The 20312-nt window shown below is 33.8% G+C and overlaps 1 protein-coding gene across 1 annotated transcript in view; it reads right to left on the reverse strand.

Annotated features, from left to right (window-relative positions):
• The window catches only part of LOC136025105 (uncharacterized), a 107668-nt gene that overhangs the window by 70179 nt on the left and 17177 nt on the right, over window positions 1-20312 (reverse strand). Inside the window, exons 5-9 of the mRNA XM_065700835.1 lie at window positions 16488-16589; window positions 10292-10444; window positions 8559-8643; window positions 4798-4871; window positions 2440-2541 (exon numbers count right to left, since the gene is read on the reverse strand). The gene's annotated coding sequence lies outside the window, so the exon portion shown is untranslated. The remainder of the gene's footprint in view (window positions 1-2439; window positions 2542-4797; window positions 4872-8558; window positions 8644-10291; window positions 10445-16487; window positions 16590-20312) is intronic.

Below are 20312 nucleotides of genomic sequence, written 5' to 3' on the forward strand. Positions count from 1 at the left end.
AAATCAAGCCAAAGTAAATATAGGCCTACAGCATCAACATAAAAAAAAAAAAAAAATCCCCGCAACACATAAACACAAATCACCTAATCATTTGTTATTTATTTAAATATTTGAAAACCCGTCATGACTTAAATATAAATCCGTCATACCTTTAATCCTCGCACCCAATAATTTTGACAAATTTCAACTTGGCGATTATGTTTTGCAATTTTTTAATAAATCGTAAGTTCATTATTTCTGAAAAAATTATTTTCATCAATGCGTCGTTAATTTTTTTTTATTATTATTTTAAAAACTCTCACTTATTGCTAAATTCTTGTACTGATACTGGAACTGAGTTCCAAATTTTTAACCCAGTATGACGGATACTGAAAGCAGTTCTTGACTCAGGACGAAATTCACACGAAAAATTTGAACGATGAGTGGTTGGATAATTATGAAATTGGGAATTAGTTGAAAAAATACCAAAGAAATTTGAAGGTAAACTATTGTATAAATAATCATGACAACTATTAGAAATAGAAATTGTATGAAGTTGATCCAAAGAATATATTCCTGAATTCCAATATAAGTGTCTCACTGAAGATCTATGCTCAACATTAAAAAGAATTCTCATTGCTTTATTCTGGAGTATTTGTAGAGATTTAAATACAGATGGAAAAGTAGAAACCCAAACAGAAATACAATAAAGAAAATATGGGTGGATTAAAGGAATAATAAATGATATTTAGAATATTTTTAGAAAAAAATAACTAAGACGTGATAGAGTACCAATATTTCGGGAAATTTTTAACGATAGGGTTTTCACATATTTATGAAACGACAAATTTACATCTGAAATAACACCAAAGTATTTAAACTGATCAACCCTTTTTAATTCAAGCCCATTCAACAAAAAAGAATCCATCTGAAATGACCGATCCAGTTCGCAAAAACAACATATACTGGCACTTTTTCTCATTAAGAGCTAATAAATTCCTTGAGTACCAAAAAGATATATCTTGCAATGTGCATTCAAGGTTATAGAAAAGAACTGCTAAGTCCCGGTGAGAGGAAAAAATTACTACATCCTCAGCAAACATAATAATTTTAAAAAGAGGCAAAACATCCGGTAAATCAATTATAAAAAGAAGAAATAAAACAGGCCCAAGGAGAGCCTTGAGGTACTCCGTAAATAATCTGGAAAGTATCTGAACGAAGATCACGGGATTTATCAATACATTCTAGTCGTCTCCCAGAAAGATAATATGCAAAAAAATTAATAGTTTGTGTTTAAAATCCATAAAACTTAAGTTTCGTAAGAAGCAAAGAATGATTTACAGTGTCAAATGCTTTAGCGACATCAAGGAAAATTGCCAAAGAATGTAGATCATCATCTAATGAATCATTTATATTCAATTAAAGTTCATGAATTGCCGGTTCGGTTGACTTTCCCTTTATAAATCCATATTGAGAAGTGTGTAATATCTTATTATCAATAGGTATTTTTGTAGTTGACTATTTGCAATTTTTTCCAAAATTTTACTATAACCTGGAAGCAAAGAAATACCTCTATAATCTGAATAATCAGTCAAATTATCGGCTTTAGGTAATGCTATAACACTTGCTTTTTTTAAAAGCCCAGGAAAAATCCCATGTGTAAGTGATAGATTAGAAATATGCGCCAATAAAGGGGAAATGCTCGACGCTACCTTTTTAACAATTTGCGCTGAAAATCCAAATTCATCCGCAGAAAAACTTTGTTTAAGCTATACAAACTATAGTTATACAATAGCTATAAAAACTATTTTATCAATAGTTTTTATTTTCTGAGGATCCCAGAAAAAGTAAACATTCTTTCGCATGATGCTCATTACCTGGAATGACAGGAGAATTCAACTGTGCACTCATAGTCGATACAAGTCTAGAACCGATCATCAAGATTCTATGACTTTAAGGGGGTGTTTCCCCTTTTTTTCGAAAATAAGGCAAATTTTCTCAGGCTCGTAACTTCTGATAAGTAGAACTAAACTTAATGAAACTTATATATTTAAAATCAGCATAAAAATCCCATTCTTTTGATGTATCTATTGATGTCAAAATTCCGTTTTTAGAGTTTCAGTTACTATTGACTCGGGTCTTTCTTTACTTACAGTTTGTTACCACGCACTGTTTAAAAATAGGAACCAAACGGTGATACTTGAAAAAAATAAAAATAACATACCTAGAGAGAGGCACCCATCTTCAGATCTATCTGAAAGACACCCAAAAAAGTGATGGCCTCAAAATGTGCTATATTTAGTTTCAGAGATCAAGCAATAAAAAAAGAAAAAAAAACATCACACCTATGCTGTGAAATCCTCTCCTCCAATTCAAAGAAACCGATAGAAAAGATTCACCTAAATATACCCTTTAATGTGCGTTTTTTTAATATATGTTCCTAAAATGTAAATAAATCACCTTTAAGGAAGAAGCATTCAACCATCTAAATAAATCATATTCCTTTGGACTATTCTCCAGATAAAATTGCAGCCAGTTTTCAATCAGTCATATAAATTCTACCTGCAAACAGAATGTCATGAGAGAAAAGAAAGAACCATCATTTAAATCAATTATATATAAACACATTCAGACAAATGCCTCGATAGATATCATGGAACCTTTGAATTGACAAAAACTGTCAATCGAAAGGCATATCAAACTCGTCATCGAGTATCATCATAATACTTAAGGATAAAAAAAGTTTGTAATAAAAAAGAATATTTAGCTAGGTATCCAAAGGGAGGCAGATAAATTTCAATGAATAAAATTTTAGGAAAATAATAAACTCTGTTAAACACAATCAGTCGGTGCGGTGGCAACGACATAGTAAAGAGCAATATGCATCCAATATTTTTTTTAGTCAATTCACATCAAAGGAGTTGCCATAAAAAAAAATGTCTTGTAGACATAAGATAAAGCACTACCGTTATTATTATTCCATAACAAAGAATAGCATAAAAAAAAATTCCTTTGCTATTTATGTAACATCGATAAAGTAAATTCTTTAGAGACCACCATATTTCAGCCATAAGGGAGACCAACGAATGCACATAATTTTACAGAACTTTCAAGCTAGATATGCCCTTTAATATTTCAGTGACAATTCAAATAAGTCCCTGCTCCGCTCTGAGCATACCGACCACATAAACTGTAATTTATTAAGTGTCGCTTGAACTACGTTTGGAAAAGAACATATGTTCTGCTCATTCAACTATTAACGGTATGCAGGAACTAGATTCATTATTAAATATGGTGACAAATACAAGATTAGACATGATGAGCATAAATTTAGACGGTCGTCCGTCAAATAATTTCTAGTTCTAATAAACAATGATTTTAAACTATTAAAATTACAAGAAATATCTCGTAATTCATGGATATAGACTGAAGCTGCATATTTCGTTTTATTTAAAAGACAAGAATAAGTTCCATTACACAGCTACAATTTTGCAATTTACGTCATATCAGTTTGGGATAACTGAGAAATAGAACTTTAATAGTTAGATTCTCTTTTATAAAACCCTTTGAGAAATCGATAGTTAGTTTAATTGTTATCTTAATGGGTAATTGAAGCTGAGTTTTCTATCTTCTGACAGACTCTTTCTATTTTGATTAGATTTGGCCCAATTCGGTAATCGCTGGGTTAAAAATTAGACATAAGAAGTGCTCAAATTAAAAAAATATTGACAACCAAAAAAATCTCATTTACTTACAAAAAATAGTAACTGAATTTCACACCCTCTAGATCCAACCATTACTGACGAAAATTTTCCTTTTCCAGCTACACTTCGAAGCTGAAGTTTCGCTTGGATATTTTCAGAACTGGTAAGAGAAGAGTTTACGAGAATCATAAAACCTTTAGTATTTATGACCAACAGTCAAATTAACTCAGGAATTGGATCCTAGATATAACAAGGAATCAGCAACAGCATCTAATTTATCATCGTTTACTGCAAAAGTTTACATAGACAACACCAGGCAACCAAAGATGTTTCCACTGAACAATCAGAATTTTCAGAAAAGAGAATACGAACAAATCCAAAAATCTTCAAACTTCGAAATTTATACAATTGGCATATCCATACCAGGTCAATTAGTTTTGACTTTTATTTAAAATAATAAGAAACCGATCATTGCTCCATGTGTACAAACCGTATCAGTGTACAAACTGTAGTCTAAGAACAAAATTTAGAAGCTCAGAGTGAAATAGTTCTTTTACCATATTAATCCAGAAAGATGCATAATAAATCCATAGCAATAAGATTAAATATCTAAAACTCTGAACGAAGAAACCCTGAATTCAGAAGTTCTCCCAAAAAATAGCATTTCGTTTCTAAACAAATTTATTCTACAGGTATTAGAACTAAGCCAGAAACGGCTTTGTTTCATACTAAGAACTACTAATAAAAAATTCCTCAGAGCATTTTCTCAACACATAAAGGAAATTCAACTTAGATGGTGACAATAAACCAAGTTCAATCTGTTGAACATGAAATAATCATCAAAAACAATTTCAGAAATTAGAACTAAATGAAAAAGCATTACAAGAAATCAAAAATAGATTTTGAAAAGAGCTGAAAGTGCATTGCCACATTATACTCCTGAATTAAGCCGAAATCAACGTAAATCCTAATTTAAGTTGAAGACTTAGGGATATGTCAAAAGCTAAAGACGACGAAAAACATGCGAGTCACATCGTATCTGCAACGAATTATGAAAAGGTAAATAAAAAATCGTACAAGAGAGAAAGCAAAACCATACGTGATGATGACTTACCTCAATTTCCATGATTTTGATGGCATGACGATAGTTCTAATTATTATTTTTCAACAGGATTGTATGCTCTAGCCCTAAAAGAAGAAAAACTTGAACCAATTAGATGTATGTCAACTGAGTCCACTGGTAACAATTATTTAGTACTATGCCTCAGAAGGAAAGCAGCAGAAGGTTTTGTTACATAATTTTTCAAACGGTAACTCCTGTTATAATCATAGGCGGGATAGGCGAATTATATAATTAAAGCACCACACCTTTTTACGTATTTTTACACCTTTTGATCTCGCCTATGGTGGGAATGAGGTATTAAGCGATGGAATTTTTCGATTCTGATGTGATTTTCAATCTCCTCGGACTTGAATCAATACGAAAACAACCTTTCAATCCAGAAACATTATAGTTTAAATTTGAGATCCCCTTTTTCGCCACTATTCCCTGAAACAAGGGGTATTTCTGAACAGCCGAATTTGGTCCATTTTTGAATTGTTATTTAGCGATTTTTTGTTTTTCAACACTATTCCCTGAAACAAGGGGTATTTCAGCACGGCCGAATTTGGCCGATTTTTGATGTTATTTAGCGAATTTTCCTGAAGATTTTTGTGGCTCAAATGCCGGGTCAAAACCATGCGTTTACTAGACTATTAGTCTAGAAAAAAGTCTAGTCTAGAAGAAGGAGTAATACACTTGATTTCTATTGGGAACACTTGTTAACATGCGAACAAACACATCATAACATTTTGAATAAAAGGATTTCCGTGAGGGAGTTGAGAAGGAAATGTATATATTTATGGCTAAAATAGGGTTGAGATCAGAGTGAGATGAGCATTCTTCGTCATTGAGAGTCGGCAAATATTTCAGTGAAAATTCAAATAAGTCCCCGCGTCGGTCCGAGCAACTCCACCACATAAACTGTAATACACCAAGTGTCGCTTTACCTATGCTTGGCATGAAAGTATAATTAGTTCGTTTTTCAGCCGCTCAATATGCTCAGGAAATTCTCAGGCCGACATCAAGGCCACGGTGAATTGAGAAAAAGTAGTTATAAAAAAAAAAAAAAAAAAAAAAAAAAAAAAAAAAAAAACTGGGGTACTGGGGAGTTTCTTGCTCATATTTACAATAATTCCTTATTTTTTGCATTCAATTTTCCCATTCACTCATATTCCAAAGGGGATAAATGTCTATCACCCCCCCCCAAAAAAAAGGCCACATTTAGAGCTCCATTCTTTAATTTCTTGATATGAGCGGCTATTCTAAACGAGATTGGAAAGAAAACCGATCTGAAAAAGGAGAAATCTCTTCCCTAGTGTGCAGGTTGTTTTTAAACAAATAGGAAAACTATGTATAAATAAAACAAGCATGCGCAATACAAAAATTTAGTAGTCTGGAAAATTTACTTACTTAATCCTATTGGAAAACGGGTGGCGTACCATCATTAGCACCCTCCTTGCATTTTTAATGGTGGAACTTTATTTAAATTTCTCCCTAAATGTTCGCGCAATCTCATTAGTAAAAGGGGATTTTACTAATAAAAAGATTTGGCTAGAGATAAATTGAGACAATCAGAACTTTTCACCCAATCGGAAATACTACAAAAATATGATTGGCACACATTAGTGCTAGCCAAATCTCGGTATTAGTAAAAATCTAACCACGAATGAGGCATAACAAACTCCCCATTTCAGCCTATGGTTAAGTATATCTGTTCTAACGCTAGAAAAACACAAGCCTGATTTCAAGCCATATTCCGCTCAGTTGAAAAATAAACCGCATGCAAACATTCATTTAAGTTGCAATTTTTCCCAATTCGAATTATAAACAATGGCTTTTTGCTTGGTCCCAATTCCTTGCTCTTATTTGAGAATGGTGATGGACAAAAACTAAAAGTTAAATTGTTGGGGGAAATGTATAGGATGTTTAAAGTTGATGCAGAGGTACGAGGAAACAAATCAGAAAACAATGTTTCGGGTTGTATGTAGCCGAAATATTTCTTTGGGGGAAGGTGGGGGGTTGAACATCATTTTCGAAGGAAGTGCCCCCCCCCCTTATGAGGGCGAATTGTAATTAACATTTTTTTAAATAAAAAAAACTTAGTTTAGCTTGAAAAAAAACCCATCAAATAGAATCGTAAAGTGTCATCAGAGCTATCGTTCATCAGTAATAAATTAGGAGTCGTGAAACACTGAAAGACTTCACTCTAGATGGCCTAAAATGAAAAAAAAAAATATTGAAGTACGATAATTGTCGTAATGTTTATGAAAAAAAAGAACGAATGTGCATCAGGTAGAGTCCATGGACACTGATTTTTCAACAGAAGTCAGAGAGGGCAAGTGTTTTCATCATTCAAAACGGGCAACTCACATCGATGGAGCTAAACTGTAAATACGGACATGAACTAAATCGTGCATATAGTTTAATCGTGTGATATTTCAAATTTTCAAGGGACCGACTTACAGTGCACCATTGTTTAACAAACAGACAGATAACTTTGGTTCTTGATAAATAATTCAAGTATCATAGTCCCCTTTCGTCACAGAATTTGAATGGAAAATATAGAAGGAATATGCATCAAGTAGAGTACATGGACAGTGATTTTTCAACAAAAGTCAAAGAGGGCAAACGTTATCATCATTCACAACCAGGAACTTACATCAATGAAGCTAGACTGTAAATTCGGGCATTTACTCATATAGTTATTTCCAAAACAGTACATGGTGTTATAGTTAAAATATAACTGGCAAGAATCATAAGAAACCCTAAGCTTTTTATGGTTTTGACTGGGCAAACATAATCATTTACCAATTACCAAGGAGTTGGAAACTGAATTTGCTAGCCATTTCTTTCCTTTAGACACATGCATGTGCTTTGAGTTTTGATGGCAGAGCTCTTTCCGAGTGGGCTATAGTATACGTCAAACATGCTGGATTACACGAAAAGGAGAATGGAAATGAGTAGTCAAATAGAAAATTCTCAATTATTGAAGTAGCAGTCCTCTCTTCTCCTTGAAATAGCTTGAATAGCGACATTAAATCATATTCTATCAGAAGATATGAATTATTCAACATTGAGACTTTCTAAATTCAAAAATAAAAATCGAGCTAAAACTTATCAGCTAGACATATCAAATTGGTCACCGAGTAATAATAATCTTAACACTCAGAGACAAAAAAAGTCCTTCAACAAAAAGATATTAATTTAGTTTTCATTTAAGCATAACACAATAAAAATGAATCACAACAAAAATCTGAAAAAAAAAGAAAATGTTAGTAGGCGTTATCAGATACATTGTTATTTGTGTTACTGACGAGATCTATCCTAAAGACGATCCAACTCATCTCAGAGTGTGAATATGGAGGAGAGGAGGCAACTTGATTTTCCTTGCTTTGTTTTTGTTAATTTAACGAAAACGGGCCACAAAATATTAGTTTTCGGCTATACTTTAGTATTGTTTTTTCTCTATTTCTTCCGTAGTAAAATTATACTGTTATTTGGTTTTTTCCCCTATTTTCGAAATTTACTAAGGAAAGACACCGAGGCTTAAGAAACCATTTAAAAGGTCCAAATAAACTTTAAACTAAATTCAAAAGTGCACCTCATTTAAGTTTCTATAATTTGATGGGAGGGGCGCTAACGTTCTGTGGAATGAAATTAGAGGAAACGTGATAATCTAAAAATAAAAAAAATAATTAAAAAGAATCACAGCAACAAAAAGAAACACACAACTTGAAAAAATAAAGATTTTGGACGTGCATAAAACCACTTACCTTGATAACTGATACTATAGAGTAAGTGGAACAAATTCGACACACCTTGAAATTCCAAGAATCCTTCATTGATTACCGAGGCAATCTGAAATCACGAAATGATACTTAAACACTGAATTACAACGAACTTAAAATTTGACATTTTATGAGCAAGCGATCAGTGGTAGTGACGAAGCGATATCATGTTTGTATCAACCACAGCATGTTATACATCATTTCATGAAACCGTTCATTTTACGTATTAAAAAATTGCTCACGGCCACATTATTGGAATCGATCCCTTCATTTTATTGATGAAATCCAAAAACAAGGGAAATTGACGAGAGACAAAGATAACGTTTATTTGAATCAATCAGATTTTTAAAACGTGTACAGATTTTTTTATTTCTGAACTTTTTTAAATTATAAATAATTAGGACAAAGCAAGTATACAGAAGATAGGCATGTAAAATGCAATGTAACACCTAAGCCGATTTGCCCTTTATTTTAATTGTCCAAGTTTGACCTTGTTTTTTTTTATCCTAGGCCCAATGAAAATAAAATTAATATATGTTGTGCAAACAAAAAAATCTCTGATAATATTCTACCTGGAAAGCGATTAGCCTTTACGAGCGCTTTACATAAAATGAAATTGTGAAATGCCATTTAGACTTGTGTTTTTATTCAGTTATCCTATTTTATTTTGTGTTTTGTTTAAAGGTTTGGTTTTTTTTTATATTTTTATCAGTTTTATTTTGCATTGAGGACGGTCCAGCAGAGTTCTTGACCGAAATATTTGCAAAATTATTCAAAGTTTTCATTGGCTGTTTATTGTCCTCGTTTTCTTCATTTCTTCGTGACTTTTTTCTTTATTATGAGAAATACATGGAATTTTCGTTTTGTTTCGTGTAAAAAACAACATATATTCCTATTGTACAATTTCGTAATTCAACAGTTCACACTCTATTGATTTGAGGTAAGAAGTAATTGATCTCTATCTTCAAAATTCTTTTTTTTTCTTAAAAATCTCGTAAACCGATATTTTGCAGATAAAAATAAGCGAAACAGTTTCATAATATTGCAATAATTATTGATATTATATAAAAATACGTAAAAATCAGAATAGAAAAATAGCACTTGTCCTTGTTAGGCAAAAATCACGGTTGCTCGCTTGGAGACAATCAAGTAAAAAATGAACACTAGCCCATAGTAAGTATAATACACTAGACTCAATGCACCTATATACCCGATGTATAGCCACAGAGCTAACAAAACACAGTCAAGAACGAGCCAAAGATCAAGACAAAGAGCCAAAGAGTCAAAGAAGGGAAAAAATAATTAAGAAAGAAATATGAAGGAAAATCCTCTTTTAGCGAAATGTGTGTACTAGTCCCTTAAAGTAAAAATAAAATACACTTCGTCTATGAATATAATGGGGATAAGAAGATACCCATGCCTTCCAATTCAAAATGGTTGCATTTTCATTAGATTAATTATTGTATTTCACACAGAATCTGCCAATTAGTTGGAGTTCCCTCCTCCTCCGCATTTAACTTCAGCATGCTTCATTCTTAATGTCTTGATATGAACGTCAATTCTAAAGGGTGTGGGAAAAACAGTACCAATTTGTAAGTGAAATTCCCTTTGAGTGTGCAGGTTATTGAGTACGTATATATATAAATACAATCAAACAAGCAAGGGGAAAGCTAAACTAATCTAATATGTAGAGTTTAGAAATCTAGAATATTACTTACTTGATCTCCATGCAGGCAGGGTAGTGACGGGTGTCTAACTTCCTCCCTACATATTTAACTGGTAGAACTTTCTTTGTGTCCTAAATGAGTATTTCAGAACTTTCTTGAACGTGTCCTGAACTTTCCTTCCCGAGTGTTTTGCTGAGAGAACTTCTGAAAATAGGAAGGATCAATAATATATAGGAAAGAAATGCCTCAAGACTTGCAATTTACCTCGAATGTAATCAGTCAAAGTAAATTAGCAACATAGAATCATTCAGACATATGCTTGTCAATAAATACATAATTTAACAAAAGTTGTTCTTCTTCATGTGAATAACAGCACGAAGTTATTTTCTTCTTTTTGGCCGTATTGTCAATGCCCTGATGCTGAAAGAGTATATACAGTTATAGCAAACGTGGAAGACTGATATAAATTGGTGGCTCCATATGCTAAGTGAATTAAAGTCTGTCTATACAAGGGCAAATAAAGTTCAACAGACCATACAAGAACCAAAACACTTTAACAAATTTAGACAATACGCACAAATGAAATCTACCGTAGATTTATATCCCCTCCCTCAACCCCTGGTGTTTGGACTAATTCAATCATTTATTTTCTCACAACTTGCACCCCTGTCTTGGAGACTTCTTATATACAGCATTGCAATAGGATGGATACATGTTCAGCTCACAAGCGTTCAGCCAAATATTTTGCTTTTTTATTTAAGAAAAAAACACTAAGGATGAAAAAATACTTTGACCCTAGACGTGAAAATAAGCTTAAATGGATACCAAACGGAGATACTTACTCACCTAGACAAAGAAGCCCCCTCCTCAAAGGCTTACCCAAAAGACCCCCAGAAAAGTGATTTTACAGTTAGGGAAGGAGGCAGGTTATGTTTACAACAGTTAAGATGGCCTTTACTTTTCTTTGAAAAAACGTCTTTTTCGGAACATTCCTTTTTAATGACATAATAAAGAGCGAAATACATCGCATATATTTTTTCTCCACCACTTTCGCATGAAAGGAGTTGTTATAAAAACATGGGAGGGGAATAATAAAACCTGGAATTAGAAGTTCTAGTGCCCTAATAAAGGACCAGGAATGATTGATGAGCAGCCAGTCCTTTCCCAGTATCTTTTTAACCACGAGGCATTTTAAGTAGAACCCCTTATATTGGATTCAAATATTGAAAAATGGCCATTTTGTTGGAAAAAATTGAAACAACAATAAAGCATGCCTACGGGGTCGATAGGAAACTCAACAGCACCATTTCTTCCTTAAAGTTATAACCTATTTATATCGTTTTTTTGGCCAGAAATGTCAATGTGCCAGTTTCAAGTAAAACAAATATGTAGCGGACGGGTGAGAGTCCAAACTATTCGCCGAAACTGATTAGCTGGAACTTCTGATTAGCCCAAAACTTTTCGGCTAAGATTTTTGGCTTCCCCCCTCCAACTCCCCCAAATGTCACCGAAAAAGTGTCCTTTTTTCTAATTTTTCCGAATTAACAGTTCCTCTACCCCCCCCCCTCCTCGAAGGTCGAATCGGGGAAGCGACTATATCTAATTTAATCTGGTCCGGGCCCTGATACGCCTGCCAATTTTCATCGTTCTAGCTAATATGGAAGTACCCGAACTAGCTAAACCAGGACCGACAGACAGACAAACAGACAGATTGCGATTGCATAGCACTTTTAAAGTACCAAGTGCTATGAAAAAAATACTCAACAAATGAAACGTCAATTCGAAGTCATGTGTGCTCTGAAAAGCTCTCCGGGATGTTTATCATTTATTTCTAAATTATGAAGATCTCCTCTCCATCTCAAATGTCATAGAAAAATCCCTTATAACATTCAGAATAAGCAAAAAAGAATTGAAAATAATTTCTTTTCTTATAATACAAATAAACATCATGTATTAATTCTGTATGAAGATTTTATCCATAAAACGTATATACAATGACTCACTAACTAATTTCTTTTTTCACTCTAATTTATGTTTCACTTATTGTCTGAATAATTCTATGTAGTCTTTTCATTGTTTAATGCACACCGTCATTTTTCTGTACTCAACTACTTAATCTATGTGGCTAGCAACAGTTAATTTTAATCATATCTTTGTTGATATGCTACGATATCTGTGATCTGGTCTCAGATACAACTGTTTTGTATTAAAACAGTGATGAAGAGATTTACACTTTTGGAAATGTTCCCAATGGTTAAAATCTTTCGGAATTATTGCAAAGTACTAAGACAGTTTTACGTCATAGTCATGTTTGTTTGTTGTTGTTTTTTTTTTTTTTTTTTTTTTTGGGGGGGGGGGGGTATTTGTCAATGAGTTTAGAATGTCTTTCTGTTTAGAATGTCGTTCAAATTTTTATTTCAAAATAAAAAGCAGTGTTTGAACTAAGGGTTTAATTTAAACCATTAAAGCTAATTCAATTTAGTTTACTGGGATAGGGTCAATACATATATATATATATATATATATGAATATAAACTAATTCAATTTAGTTTACTGGGATAGGGTCAATACATACATACATACATACATACATACATATATATATATATATATATATATATATATATATATATATATTATATTAATTTAGTTTACTGGGATAGGGTCAATACATATATATATATATATATATGAATATAAACTAATTCAATTTAGTTTACTGGGATAGGGTCAATACATACATACATACATACATACATACATATATATATATATATATATATATATATATATATATATATATATATATATATATATATATATATATATATATATATATATATATATATATATATATATATATATATATATATATATATAGAACACAATTAATATAATCAATAACACGACAATCGAAATGAAAAAAGAAACAGAATAGAGTAATTCATTCAGTATATACTGCTCCCAACAATTTGTTGTTGACCCTCTATTGTTGTTGATCCTAATTCTATAGAATCCTTTTTTTGGATTTTAGACTCTAAACATCATTTCAAATTGATATCATTACTGAAGACCGCTGTTTAAGTCTATAGATAACTGTGATCTTAACTTTAAAAGAGAAGTTAATTACCCTATTTTGCACTTTGGAGCCAAGTTAAGGTCTATAAGGTATCTGTTCTGCTTTATGTTAATGATAGCAAAATTTGCGTGAAATTCACATATGTACGTGGTAGAATGGAATGAATAGTACCACACAAATTTTCATGGCTTGATATTCTATTCTTTGTCATTTGACAATGACATGGATACAAAAATCAGCAAAAAGAAATGACAAACGCATGAACACTGACACCAAGTATACATTAAGTGTGACTTCCCTTGGAAGATTTAATTGTCTTTAGGAGTCAATAGATATTAATGTTAAAAGTTTTGACCGGTGAAAATTCATGTAAAAAATTTCAAGTTTGCCGTATTATCAAGGTTAAACGTGCTCCCCCGAAAACTTCGCAACTCTACAATAGCATTTGTAGCAAAAGCAAAAAGGAGAAAGAGTTGATAGTGGCGGTTTTCATTAGCCTATCAGTAGACCTACAATGGTACAGGGGACAAATGATGTCCTTGGGACCCTAATCGATTTTTTATTTATTTATAAATATCTCTGATTTATTCCAATTTTGTAAAAAAGAGACCCAATTTCAAGAATGTAGTTCGAAGTCACAATTACTAGTTATTACCACAAATATTGATACGATGGTACATTTTGATCTAAAAAAATAGAATTAAATAAATAAAAATAAGCTGCCAAGATGGGTAAATAAGTACAGTTCGCCAAAAAAAAATGTTCCACTGGTATTTATTTGAACCTAATTGCCAGGTTGAACCACACCGATTTTTTGGTTTCAGCCATATATTTCAATGGCTGAATGTATATCTAATAATTTGAATCATACTGTTGTTATGTGCCCTTACAGAAGTTAAATGCATACTGGGTTATTACAAAGGTAATATTGTAGATCGTAAGATTTTAATTATAACCAAAATTAAAATAGCACTGTTACGTTAGGCTGTTACAGCTAAGAAACAAAGACGAACTGGGCTGTTACAACCGTGAAACGGAAAGGAATGTTAGCGATTGTAACAGTCCAAGATCATACGTCATCAATTCTCTTTACATTGATTGGTGCAAATATTGGTGCAAGAGCTATGCAGTTCGTGCGTATAATGAAATGAATTCGTCAAAACTTTCTAGTTGTGAAACTAACTTACACGAAGCAACAACACAATAGATATTAACATAAATCGAAGTTTTGAATTAGAAATACCTTTTGATGGTATTAATGCGTTTTTTAATGAAATTTCCCCTCAAATCAGCGATGAAGCTTCTTCAAAGGAATTTACTGAATAGCGAGTTTTTAATAAATATCCAAGATAGTTACGAGATACAAGATACATGGCAAAACCAAGATACAGTTAGCTTTGAATATGAATATAGCAGTACAGCAATAGTTGAAAAGAATGCAGGAGATGGCAAACGCAGTTACGAGATACAAGATATATGGCAAAATCAAAATACAGTTAGCTTTGAATATGAGTATAGTGGTACAGCAATAGTTGAAAAGAATACAAAAGACGGGAAACAGACAAAACAAGAAAATTTGGAGCAGAAGACGAAAAAGAAAACCAGTAAAACGGACAAAGGAGACACGAAACAATTGATTCAAAATCGAAAGGCTGCAAAAAAATGAGGGACAAAAAAAAGCTGAGAAATCGATTCTAGAGAAGCAAGTTTCAGATCTTTTGCGGGAAAATCAACAGATGAGAGAAACGATTAAAGCTCGTTAAGTTAAAGCTTGTAAAGTTACGTTAAGATCCGATCAACCACTCGTAAGATACCTCAATTTTCACGTTTTCCAAGAATTACGGTTTCCCTCTCCAACTCCCTTCAATGTCACTGGATCTGGTCGAGATTTGAATGAGAGTTTTAAAGCACAAGATCCTTCTAGATATCAAATTTCATTAAGATCTGATCACCCGTTCGTAAGTTATAAATACCACTTTTTTCTATTTTTTCCAAATTACCCCCCCCCCACCTCCACCAAAGAGAGCAGATCCGGTCCGGTTATGTCAGTCACCTATCTTAGACTTGTGCTTATTCTTTCCACCAAGTTTCATCCTGATCTAAGCGTTTTCCAAGATTTCGGACCCCCCCCCCCCCCTAATGACACTGGATCTGGTCGGGATTCAAAATAAGAGATCTGAGTTTCGAAGTCCTTCTAAATACGAAATTTCATTAAGATACTATCACTCTTTCGTAATTTAAAAATGCCTCATTTTCTATTTTTTTTTAGAATTAACCCTCCCCCCAACTCCCCCAAAGAGAGCATTCCGGTTATGTAGATCCCGTATCTAGGACTTATGCTTATTTTTCCCACCAAGTTTCATCCCGATCCCTCAACTCTAAGCGTTTTCCGAGATTTTAGGTTCCCCCCTCAATTCCCCCCAATGTCACCGGATCCAGTCGGGATTTAAAATAAGAGCTCTGCGACACGATACTCTTCCAAACTTCAAATTTCATTAAGATCCGATTACTCCTTCGTAAGTTAAAAAGACCTCATTTTTTAATTTTCAGAATCATCCCCCCTCCCCCAAACAGAGCAGATCCGTTCCGGTTATGTCAATCACGTATCTAGGACTTCTGCTTATTTTTCCCACCAAGTTTCATCCCGATCCCTCCGTTCTAAGCGTTTTCCAAGATTTTAGGTTCCCCCCTAACTCCCCCCAATGTCACCAGATCTGGTTGGGATTTAAAATAAGAGCCCTGATACACGATATCCTTCCAAACATCAAATTTCATTAAGATCTCATCACCCGTTCGTAAGTTTAAAATACTTCATTTTTTTTCTATTTTTTCCGAATTAACCGACCCCCAACTCCCCCTAGATGGTCAAATCGCGAAAACAACTATTTCTAATTTAATCTGATCTGGTCCCTGATACGCCTGCCAAAATTCATCGTCCTAGCTTACCTGGAAGTGCCGAAAGTAGCAAAACCAGGACAGACAGACCGACAGAATTTGCGATCGCTATATGTCACTTGGTTAATATTAAGTGCCATAAAAAAAACAGCACACCTATGCAGAGAAATACCCTCCTCCAATTCAATGATACCGACTGAAAAGATTCACCTAAATATACCCTTTAATGGGTGCAAATTTTTTACATATATTTATAAAATATAAATAAATTACCTTTATGGAAGAAGAATTCAGCCATCCAAGTAAATCATATCCCTTTGGACTATTCTCCAGATAGAATTTTAGCCAATTTTTAATCAGTCATATAAATTCTACCTGCAAACAGAACGTCATGAGACAAAGAAAGAACTGTCATTTAAATCAAAAATATATAAACACATTCAGATAAATGCCTCGAGAGATATCATGAAACCTCTGAATTGACAAAAACTGTCAATTGAAGGGCATATCAAACTCGTCATCGAGTATCATCATTATATTTAGTGACAAAATATGTTTGTAATATAAAAAATATTTAGCAAGGTATTCAAAGGGAGGCAGATAAATTTAACTGAATAAAATTTTAGGAGACTAATAGACTCTGTTAAGCACAAAGACAAGAATACAAAAGACAAGTTTAAGTTCCATTGCACAGCTACAATTTTGCAATTTACGTCATATCAGTTTGGGGTAACTAAGAAATAGATTTTTACTTGTTCGATTCTCTTTTATTAAAATCTTTGAGAAATTTATAGCTAGTTTAATTATTATTTTAATGAGTAATTAAAGCTGAGTTTTCTATCTTCTGATAAACTCTTTCTATTTTAATTAGATTTGGCCTAATATCGAAAATCGCTGGGTAAAAAATCAGACATAAGAAGTGCTCGAATTAAAAGATTACTGGCAACCACAAAATGTGATAAAACCAAGATTTACTTACAAAAATAGTAATTTCAATTTTACACCCTCTAGATTCATGAATTACTGACGAAAATTTCCCTTTTCCAGCAACACTTCGAAGCTGAAACCTCGCGTGAATATTTTGGATAATGAAAAAGTTTAGTTGAATCATAGAAACATTTACTATTTGTCCAAAAGCAACAGCCTCTAGTTTATCATCATTAAGTGCAAAAGTTTACATAAGCACCACCGGTTCCCAGGCTACTAACAGTCTAATGCTTGGTTCAAAAAAAGACATAATATGCTGATAAACTTCTCTTTATTAGCCAGTGCATGTAATCAAGATGTTTCCACTGAACAATCAGAGTTTTGGGTAAGAAGAGAGAATACGAACAAATCAAGAAATCTTCAAACTTCGAAATTTCTACAATTGGTATATCCATACTAGGTCAATTAGATTTGACTTTTATTTAAAATAATACGAAACCGATCATTGCTCCTTGAGTATACAAACAGTAGTCTAAGAACAAAATTCAGAAGCTCAAAGTGAAATAGTTCTTTTACTAAATTGATCCAGAAAGATGCATAATAAATCCATAGCAATAAGATTAAATATCTAAAACTCTGAACTGGCATCAGTTTTCTCCTAATGCTTTTAACTTTTATTCCTAAAATCAAGTTTTTAGATTAAAAATCTATTAAGATTGTCGATAACCATGTCTTTGGGAATGACTTACTCTCCCACAATCTCTGGGGGACGGGCTGCAAGCAACAAACTGACCAGTTTTTACATAGAGTAATGGTTATTGAGAAGTGTACAGACGTTTTAGGGGGATTTTTTTGGTTTGGAGGGGGCTGAGGGGAGGGAGCAATGTGGGAGGACCTTTCCTTGGAGGAATGGGTCATGGGGGAAGAGAAATTCAACGAAGGGGGCGCAGGATTTTGTAGCATTATTATAAAAAACAAGAGCTAAGAGCTCATATGGCACTTGTGACGAGGCAAGAAGAGCTAAGAGCAAAGAGATCATATGGTATGAGCTCTAACAAAATTCCATGAATCAATAGATTGATTTAAAAGGAAAATAAGAGGCTTAATGCCGGTCAGGATTTAAAATAAGAGCTCTGAGTCACGATGTCCTTCTAAATATCAAAATTCATTAAGATCCGATCACCCACTCGGAAGTTATAGATACCTAATTTTTTCTAATTGTTCCTCTCCCTTTAGCCCCCCCCCCAGATTGTCGAATCTGGGAAAACGACTTTATCAAGTCAATTTGTGCAGGTCCCTGACATGCCTACCGATTTTCATCGTCCTAGCACATCCAGAAGCATCTGTCTCGCCAAATCACTGAACCCCTGCCCCCAACTCCCCCAAAGAGGGCGAATCCAGTACGGTTCCGCCAATCAAGTATCAAGGACATTTGCTTATTCTATCCACCAAGCTTCATCCCGATTATGCATCGGCACTGTTTCTGTTTTTGAGAAAAACAGAACCAGAAAAAAACAGTTAGAAAAAAAAACAGAACAGAAACAGGTCAAACAAAAACAGGTGACCTGTTTCTGTAATCTGTTCTGTTTTTCGAAAAAACAGCTGTTTTAACAGCTGTGTTTCCTGTTTTTTCCTTACTTCTTCTATTTCTAATAGGAAAGAAAACATCTTCTTGTTAAATCCTTTTAGTTACATACAAAAGATGAGCAACTTCGTGTAATTCAACACACTAGCGTATTTTTAGGGGGGGGGGCGAAATTTGGCAAAATTTGTCATAAAATGCATCCAATCGGGTGCAATTTAACCAAAAATTCTTAGGCCTAACGGCCGAATTGCATTTATTCTCAAATTCTTTGTCACTCATATATTATAAAAGATTGTCGAAAAAAAAAATCGATTCTGACTCCAGAAGTCGAACTGATCCGTTACCTTGCAGAAAAGCATCACCTTAATTAGGCTAAAAACAAGAGGCAGAAGGACAACGGAATGGAGAGGGGAGAGGGAAAAATAGCAAGACCTCTTATATTAATGACATATAGCTTTATTTTCAAGTTTCCCTTAACTTCTCCAACCATAGAATTCAGAAAGCTTTTCTGTAAGAGCCAACAGTAAGGCAAAGAAAGAAAAATTTTCGTCCCCTAAACCCTGCCTAAGCCGGGGACGAAAATTTTTACATTTCTTTCGTTTTCTCGAACTTGCTTGATATTAATAAGATTTTTCTACATTCAATAAGAATAGCAGACTTATATACCACGGTTGTCAAAAAATCTCTAGCCCCACTCTTTATAGGCTACTGGTACTTACGACCTTTAGGTGGGACGACCTTTTAGTGGGCTAAGTAAACATATGAGGGACTTTCTTGCTGCCGCTCTTTCTTCTAAAGTCATTCGTTCATATGTACAAGGATCAAGATAAGCTGGACGCTGGTAGAGCTCCAACTTGAATCTAGGATTTTGCACAAAATACTTTTTTAACTGCATAAGCAGCTGATCCTTCAGGCGATTCTCAAGCAGCCTCTTCGATCTCGCTTCACAGAAGCTCACCAATCCCTTGATCAGCATGTATGCTTTGCTTGAAGTAGTGTAAGTGGACCCACTAGTTCGGTGGCCTCTTCAAAAGGGCTCAAACAACTTGTTGCACATTCTAAAAGTGACCAGTCTTGCTCAGTAAGTTCAAGTTCTCTAATTTTCGCATTGCGAACATTTGCATCATAAAATTTCTGTAGAGCAGATTTTCTGTGTAACATGGAACTAATCATCACGTAAGTGCTATTCCAAAGCACTTTCATATCATGAAGGATGTGACCACTTAGTCCTATTTCTTTGCAAAGCCCTTCAAAGAGGTCGTGTTGAATATTTGACTTTTTAGCAGCTTGAGTGTCCGACGCAACTTTTTGAGAGCACCATTGAGTGAGACTGAGTCTTCAATTTCAGTAAAATCATTTGCACCAGTGGCCCATTCATCCCATTCAGTTTCTGTATCGGAGTCGTACTCTTCCAAGTCATATACATCTGAAGCAGTGTCAACAATGTCTGAATCTATGATATCAGGAAGGTCATCTTCTGTCAGACCAATCTCTGAGGAACATTGCTCTCTACTAGTGCCTTGTTCGGGTTCACCTTCATCATCTAAATCACATTCCGGTGTTTGCTCTACGTCAAATTCATTTCT

The sequence above is a fragment of the Artemia franciscana genome, chromosome 3 (assembly GCF_032884065.1).
Source record: "Artemia franciscana chromosome 3, ASM3288406v1, whole genome shotgun sequence".
NCBI lineage: Eukaryota > Metazoa > Arthropoda > Branchiopoda > Anostraca > Artemiidae > Artemia > Artemia franciscana.